The sequence below is a fragment of the Cervus canadensis genome, chromosome 13, assembly GCF_019320065.1.
Source record: "Cervus canadensis isolate Bull #8, Minnesota chromosome 13, ASM1932006v1, whole genome shotgun sequence".
Taxonomy (NCBI): domain Eukaryota; kingdom Metazoa; phylum Chordata; class Mammalia; order Artiodactyla; family Cervidae; genus Cervus; species Cervus canadensis.
The window spans coordinates 19,263,615-19,270,666 of record NC_057398.1 but is presented as its reverse complement, the minus strand read 5'-3'; the positions used below and the strand labels follow the sequence as shown (position 1 = coordinate 19,270,666).

At 41.8% G+C, this 7,052-nt stretch overlaps 1 protein-coding gene across 1 annotated transcript in view; it reads left to right on the top strand.

Moving 5' to 3' along the window:
• Nucleotides 1–7,052, top strand: part of TDRD5 (tudor domain containing 5) — a 103,353-nt gene that overhangs the window by 16,306 nt on the left and 79,995 nt on the right. The window lies entirely within an intron of this gene.

The following is a 7,052-nucleotide window of genomic DNA, read 5'->3' as shown; positions in this document are numbered from 1 at the left end:
GGCGGGACCCCAGAGGTGTGCGGGCGGGGCTCTGCTCTAGGTGAAACCCGACCGCTGTTTCTCAGAGGAGCCGGGGTCAGGGCGCGCGCCCTTGAGACTCGGCGCCACCTTCAGCAGTGAGTTTGTGTGAGAGCCCGTGTGCCAGGTTACAACGTTTTAAAATCTGTTTCTAGAGACGAACATTTGAGCTGAAATACCACGCAGGCCCGCAAACTGCTGAAGGTGTGATGGCACTTTGCTTTACGATTTGTTAATATTGTATGAATTAGAATATGTGGTCCCCGCGTAAGGCTAGAGAGATGAAGGGGCAGAAAAGGTTGTCCAATTAGGGTAACTTTAAGGTAAAATGAGAAACTTCTCTCCAAGCACCACCTCTCCCCCCGCCTTCTCCCTTAAGATCTTCTCAAGGTTACCTTTCCTCTCTCTCCTAATTTACTTTATGTCCTGGCCCTACTCTTTCCGCCGAAGATTTCGCAGGTAAAGGTATTGGCTGACTACTCCTGGGAAGATTCACATTTTAAAAGAGGCGAAGCGGGGGTGTGTGTGTGTGGGGGGGGGGGGTGCGGAATTCTCCCAGACCTCTACTTACACACACATGCTCTCTTATTTATATTTCTTTTTTTTTTTTTTTTTTACTAATTTATTATTATTTTACTAATGCTTAAGCCTGCTGATGTTGCTTCTTGAAGAATCAGAAGAGAAGGGATCTGATTTAACTTTTCTTAGGAAAGGACTACTTTTGTTCTTGGCTAAACCCTGTTCCCATGCTTCCTTCATGAAGGCAAGAGTTTTGCTTTTTTAAGCCTTACTGGCCATCTCCACTCAGCAGTACACTGGGGTAGCTGCCCCACCTGCATCTGAGGAATTTGAAACATTGAATGGATCTATTTCTTTTTTATTCTCTATTAATAATTTCTCACCGAATAGGAGGTTGGTGTGGATAACCAAACTCAAGATTTATGATTCTACTCAAATAGTTCATTACAGTATGGTAGAGATAACAATCACTTAGTTTTAATTTTCCAATATTTATTGAGTTCACTAGTGATAGCTTTTTTTCTTTCTCAAAAACTTTATTAAAGAATAAGGACTGGGAGACTTCCCTGGTAATTTTGGGTAAGACTCCATGTTTCCAAAGCAGGGACTGCAGTTTCTGAAGTAACTTAAATTGACTCTGGAAAAACCATTCCACTATTTTCTTCCATATATTCTGAGTTAGGTCACTGGGAATATAATAATTAAAAGATTAGTAATAAAGTCATTCAAATAGATTTGTTTTTTACTGTCTAAACCTAATTATTGTGTGGACTACATAGGGAGGGTAAATGTTTCTTTTCAAGTGCCTGACTCAGTATTTTTTCCCCGTAACGGTATACTGAAAAAGTTTTTGAAGTTGCATTTGGCCCAAAGGGGGGAAAATATGATTATTTAGTATTCACTCAAAATTAATAGTTGCTATTAAACATAGCTAGTTTATCATCTTTAAAGATTTTCCTATTTGGAAAAGCATGAAACTGTAGCATTTATTAATTTTTTCTTATCTTTTGATTCTGTTATGGATTAATTTGACCTAGAGTCCTAGCTGTAGACTCTTAAACTAAAATTGTACCTCAATTTTTGAACCAAGAATTGGCAGGATATCTGGCCAAATTACATTCTCAAAGCTGTACCTTCTCTCCCAATAAGATTTCTTGTAGGAGAAAAATTGATGAGAAAAAGCCATACTTGATTGTTGCAGCCCATGTTGGGTACTTGTTCTCAGTCTCCTCTGCTGTTATGTAATCACTACTTCATTTTCTATATCCATTTATAACAGTAGCACAAGCATCTGCTTATATCCCAAGGCTCTTCGGATTATGAATGACATGACAATATCTGAGAAAGGGGGTAACATTCCGTGTTTAAAAAAAGTCAACATGCTGAGTGCTGAGGTAGCAGCATGAGTCTCTAGCTGGCTGGCCTCATCTCTTCTGAAAATAATGATGCTGTTTTCTTTTAGATTCCTTTTAAATTGAAAGTGTGTTGGTCATCCCTTTGCTGAAAATATTATATGTGCACAGCTTTAAACTCTTAATACATTAGCCCTTGTTTGGGTTTGTTATGAGGCTGACCCCTGTGGGAACGGAGTTACTAGGAGAGGGAGAGGACCAATTAAAGTCACTGGCTTTGAGTTTGTTTCTAAGACAAAGGTCATGAAAGATTTCGAGGCTTTCTAAATTAATATATACTTATTCTCATTTAGCAGCTTGAAATTTTATATCTACAATGAAGAGTGAATATTTATACATCTTATTTAATGGAAAAGTTGGAATTCATTATCACCAGATAAAATTGCAATTATTATTTTAAATCTGGAAGAAACCACAGGGACTTAAATTTGACTTTCTCAATTTGTACGTGGCAGAAAAACCAACCAGGAGGGCACAGCAGTGGGCTAGGAAAGCGATGCTGATGAGAGCTGGCTTTGGCCGTGGGGATGGTTTAGATTCTGGAAATTTATGAGGTAGAGAAATAGCAGAATTTGGTGACTGCACGGAGTTAGGAAGTGGGTCGTGGGGGTGAGGGGTTAGAAGACTTGAGAGATTTTGACCCTTATAGGTTGAGCAGTTGGTAAATAACTGCAGGCATCTCTGTCAGACCTACTTCCCCTAATTATACTGCTCTCAAGTGTTTCAAGTTCTGGCCTTCTTTGCCTGGAGAGGCAGTTGTCTCCTTGTTAGGTGTAGGTAAGACTGCCTTTTCTCTCATGAATTCACTTCACAGATACATAGTGAGCACTTACTGTATGTTTAGCACTGCTCACCTCTGAGAATGTAAAGGTAAGACATGTCCTTGAGGAACCTGAGAGTCTAACAGGGAGAAACAGATGTGTAAACATATAGGTGTGATAGTGTATGTTATGACAGAAGGATCTACAGCAGGTTTTCTCTGCCTCAGCACTGTTGACCTTTTGGACTAGATAATTCTCTGTTGCAGGGGACTTTCCTGTGTAAGATCTTTAGCAGCATTTCTGACTTCTACCCACCACGAGATGCCAGTAGTACCAACCCCCAGACATTGTCAAGTGTCCCATGGGGACAAAGTTGCTCCTGGTTGAGAACCACAGATATCTATATGTTACCATGAGGACCCAAAGGAGGGGACAAGTAATCCTGAGTGAAGTCAGAGAAAACCTAGTTTAAACCATATTAAGAGGTGGGCAGGTGATTCTCAGAGGGCTTCAAGAACTGGGCCTTTCAGCAGATCAAACGACTACATGAAATTCCTAATCAAGGGTTTTTGATAAGCTTTAAATATTTTTTGTTACCATGGATGAGAAATGTGTTCACACGATTTTTTAAAAAGATTTATTTATGGCTGGGCTGGATCTTGGTGGCTGTCCACAGGCTTTCTCTAGTTGCAGCGATCCCTGGCTACTTTCCAGTTGCAGTGTGCAGGCTCCTCATTGTAATGGTTTCTCTTCTTTCGGAGTAACTGTGATGGTACAAGTGGATTTCAAATTCAATCAAACTTTTTCCAAACCAGTATTTCAAAATAAAGACAAAACTTCAGGCATGGAATTGGTTGCAAGGGCAAATGCCCGCTGCGCAGGAACCCCACTCGCTCCCCCGGCCTTCGTGGGCCTCACTTTATGCTGTGCAGCCTCCTTGCGCACCGGAAGGGAAGTTCATCCGCGCTTCTTCTGGCGCTCCTGGACTCGGAAGAAAACTGGCAGCACCCAGCTTCTTGCAGCAGATTCAGTGAGTGTCTGGCTCTATCTTGCTCCCTGGAGGCCTGTGACCTCCAGGGAGCTGACCCTCCTTGGGTCAGCTGACCCCACTTGGTTGCCTTCTGAAAAGTCTGGGTGGAGGTTACTTTTGACCGGAGGGGTCCCCAGCATCTCCTTTCCCCCCAACCCTCAAGCTACCTTTACAGGCTGAGAAAATCAATCCGATAGACCACACACCAGTCATCTATTTAGGACAATGCATCAGGGCTGGGGGTAGGGTAGGCACTGCAGTTCTCACTTTAGCGGCCATCTGAATCACCTGGGGGCTTCCCTGGTAGATCAGCTGGTAAAGAATCTACTTGTAATAAAGGAGACGCCTGTTCCATACCTGGGCTGGGAAGATCCCCTGGAGAGGGGATAGGGTACCCACTCCAGTGTTCTTGGGCTTCCCTGGTGGGGAATCCGCCTGCCAATGCAGGAGATGTGGGAGACGCAGGTTCGGTCCCTGTGTTGGGAAGATCCTCTGGAGGAGGGCGTGGCAACCCACTCCAGTATTCTTGCCTGAAGAATCCCCATGGCAGAAGGAGCCTAGTGGGCTAAAATCCATGAGGTCACAAAAAGTCGGACACAACTGAGCGTCTAAGCACAGCACAGAATCACTTGGAGGGCCAATTAAACTGCCTTGTTGGGCTCTTTCTGCCCCTTCTCCCAGGTTCTAGTTGAGCAAGTGGAGGGTGGGGTCTGATAATTTGTAACAAGTTTCTACGTTGTTTTGATGCTCTGGAGCCACAAGTTCTTAGAGGTCAAACAAAGTGTTTTATAAATACTGTTTAAAACAGCCCCTTCTCAGTCTGGCTTACCCTGGTTTATTTTTCTTAATAGTTATCGTTACTTGACATTTTATATATTTATCTGCTTTTTGTTTATCCTTAGTTAGGTCCAGGAGAACAGAACTTTGTCTTGCTCTTGTAGTTCTGTATTCTAGAACAGTGCCTGGCACATGGTAAGAACTAGAAAATCTGTATTATTTGCATGAACATGTGTTTCGGAAGGCATGAGCCAAAGCTGAAGGTGTGAGAGTGAAAAAGGTCACTCAGGAAGAGGGGGAAGACTGAAAAGGAGAAGCCAAGGACAGACCCTGCTAGGTGTGGACATTTAATGGAATAACAGAAATAGGAAATAAGAGCAGAAACCTAGGTGCCAAGCTCAATGAAGCAGCATTATAGACACTCAGGAGAGATTTTCAGAAAGGGAGGGGACACAGAGAGGAAACAGCAGCCATCACCGACCATGGAAATATTGAAAAGTCCTTACGATCTGTCAGATTTGTCATTGGTGGTTTTGATAAAACTAAGATGTTCAGAGTAGCAGACCTAGTGCTTCAGATTGAGTAGGGAATGGTGGATGAAAAAGCGGGGAAAAGTGAGCGTGGACTGTTTATTCAAGGATTTGGCCAAGAAGGAATGGCTGGAGGATGTTAGAAAGTATTTCTCGCTCTGTCTCTCCCTCTCTGTGTGTGTTGTCTTTGGGAGTCAGAGCCAAGTCATTTTCTAGTGGTGAGGCAGGAATATGTACAAAAGTTTAATAGGGATGGCAAAGGTTTAGCGTAATTGCTGTGAGGAATAGAATTGAACAGTGACATCAAATGGCCCCAAGTTGGGCATAGTGTTAAACTTTGGGAGGTTGGAATGCTGCCCAAGTTCTATCATGAGCTTCTAACTCACCTCCTCCTTCACAGACAGTGTTTTCAAAAGAGTCTCTCATACTTGTTATGGGGCATATATTAAAGCTTCAGAAGCTTAAAACACACACAACAACACAAAACTCATTATTGGCTGTTTTCTAAGGCAGGAATGCTGGTAGGAGCAGCTGCAATGGAAATATACTCCCAGATACAAGCAGGGGATGGGAGGAGACCAGGTGGAGACAGTTAATTAACAAAGACAAGTGTTCTCTGGTCATCATAATAGGCAGGATGGAAAACACATTGGTCTGGTTGTGGTAATTAATTGTAGGGTCCCAGGGATGAAATCAACAAACAACTCACTAAGTCTTTTTAATTTGTGTAATTTCAAACCAACAAAACACAGTTCTAGGTCTGGGAACAGAGGACTCGGAGTGAGAAATATGACTTGTCAGTTCTGTTCCAAGAACTAAATCAGATCCCAGGAGTGTAGCCTAAATATTCTTAAAGAAGGATGCTGCTGAAACACTGTACTTAAGTACTGCAAACCTTTTCTCCAGCCTTTCCCCAAAGGCCTTGGAACCCCTTATGGATAAATGTTCTGGAAAAAAGGAGGAACTCAAACTTCTTAGTAACTGTCACTAATTTCAAAAGAACACAAATGTCACTGTGTGCTGTCAACATTCTGAGCATGTAGGGGTTAGGTGATAAATGAATTAAATTCTGGGCCAAGTTGACCTTTGGGCAGGGCCAGTAGGACTGTGAGTTCATCCTGTGGTTAGTACCCTACTTGCCAAGTGAATAGTTGGAATAGGTAATCTTGGCAACTGACAGAATTCTTACATGGGCACATTCACTCATTGAGTAAGGGCTATTCTGGTAGAAAATGCCAAGTGAAGTGCCAAAATAGTACATCAAAAGCATTACATACCTACAGAGTGTCTCCATCAAAGGCAAGAAAGATGCTAAGGTGATGGTTCTCACCTCATTCCAGGTAGCGACTACATAAGTCTGATAGTTCTCAGAGAATGACAGTGCGTTATAAACCCAAGCAAGTCATGATTTCAAGTGTAGCTTAACTCTTCCAAATGGGGTCCCCTTATTGAAGCAACTCAGCCCCTGACACTCAGATTGCAGTTATTGATCTGAGATTTAGCTCCAGAATATCTTGGTAAAAATCTCTTATTTTCACATTATGCACCAATAACTTTCTAGACTCGATCCAGAGTTTTGTTTTTATTGCCCATCACTTTTTTATATCCTTGTTCATTTCTGTCAGTTTCTTCAGTTTAAAGTGGGGATCATAATTGTACTTTTTCAGATTGTTAAAATTTGATAATCTCCGTTAAGAGCATGTAGTAAATGCACCATATGTTACTTATTATCGTAGATAATGGGGTGAAAATTAGGGATATGGTTTTTCAATTCATTGTCCATTTTGCTGTCAGGTTGTTTAGTGAGATGGTAAATTTTCAGAATTTTTGTGTGTTTTATTTAAATGCTGATTTGGCTGGGTTAAGGATTTCAGTTTCAGCTTTGAAGACATTACTCCATTGAGAAATCCAATGGCAATATAATTTCCATTGCTTTCTAGGTAACCTATTTCTATATAAAAGCTCTTCTTTTTCTTCTGGATGTTGTCTAGAATGGGATCTTAAG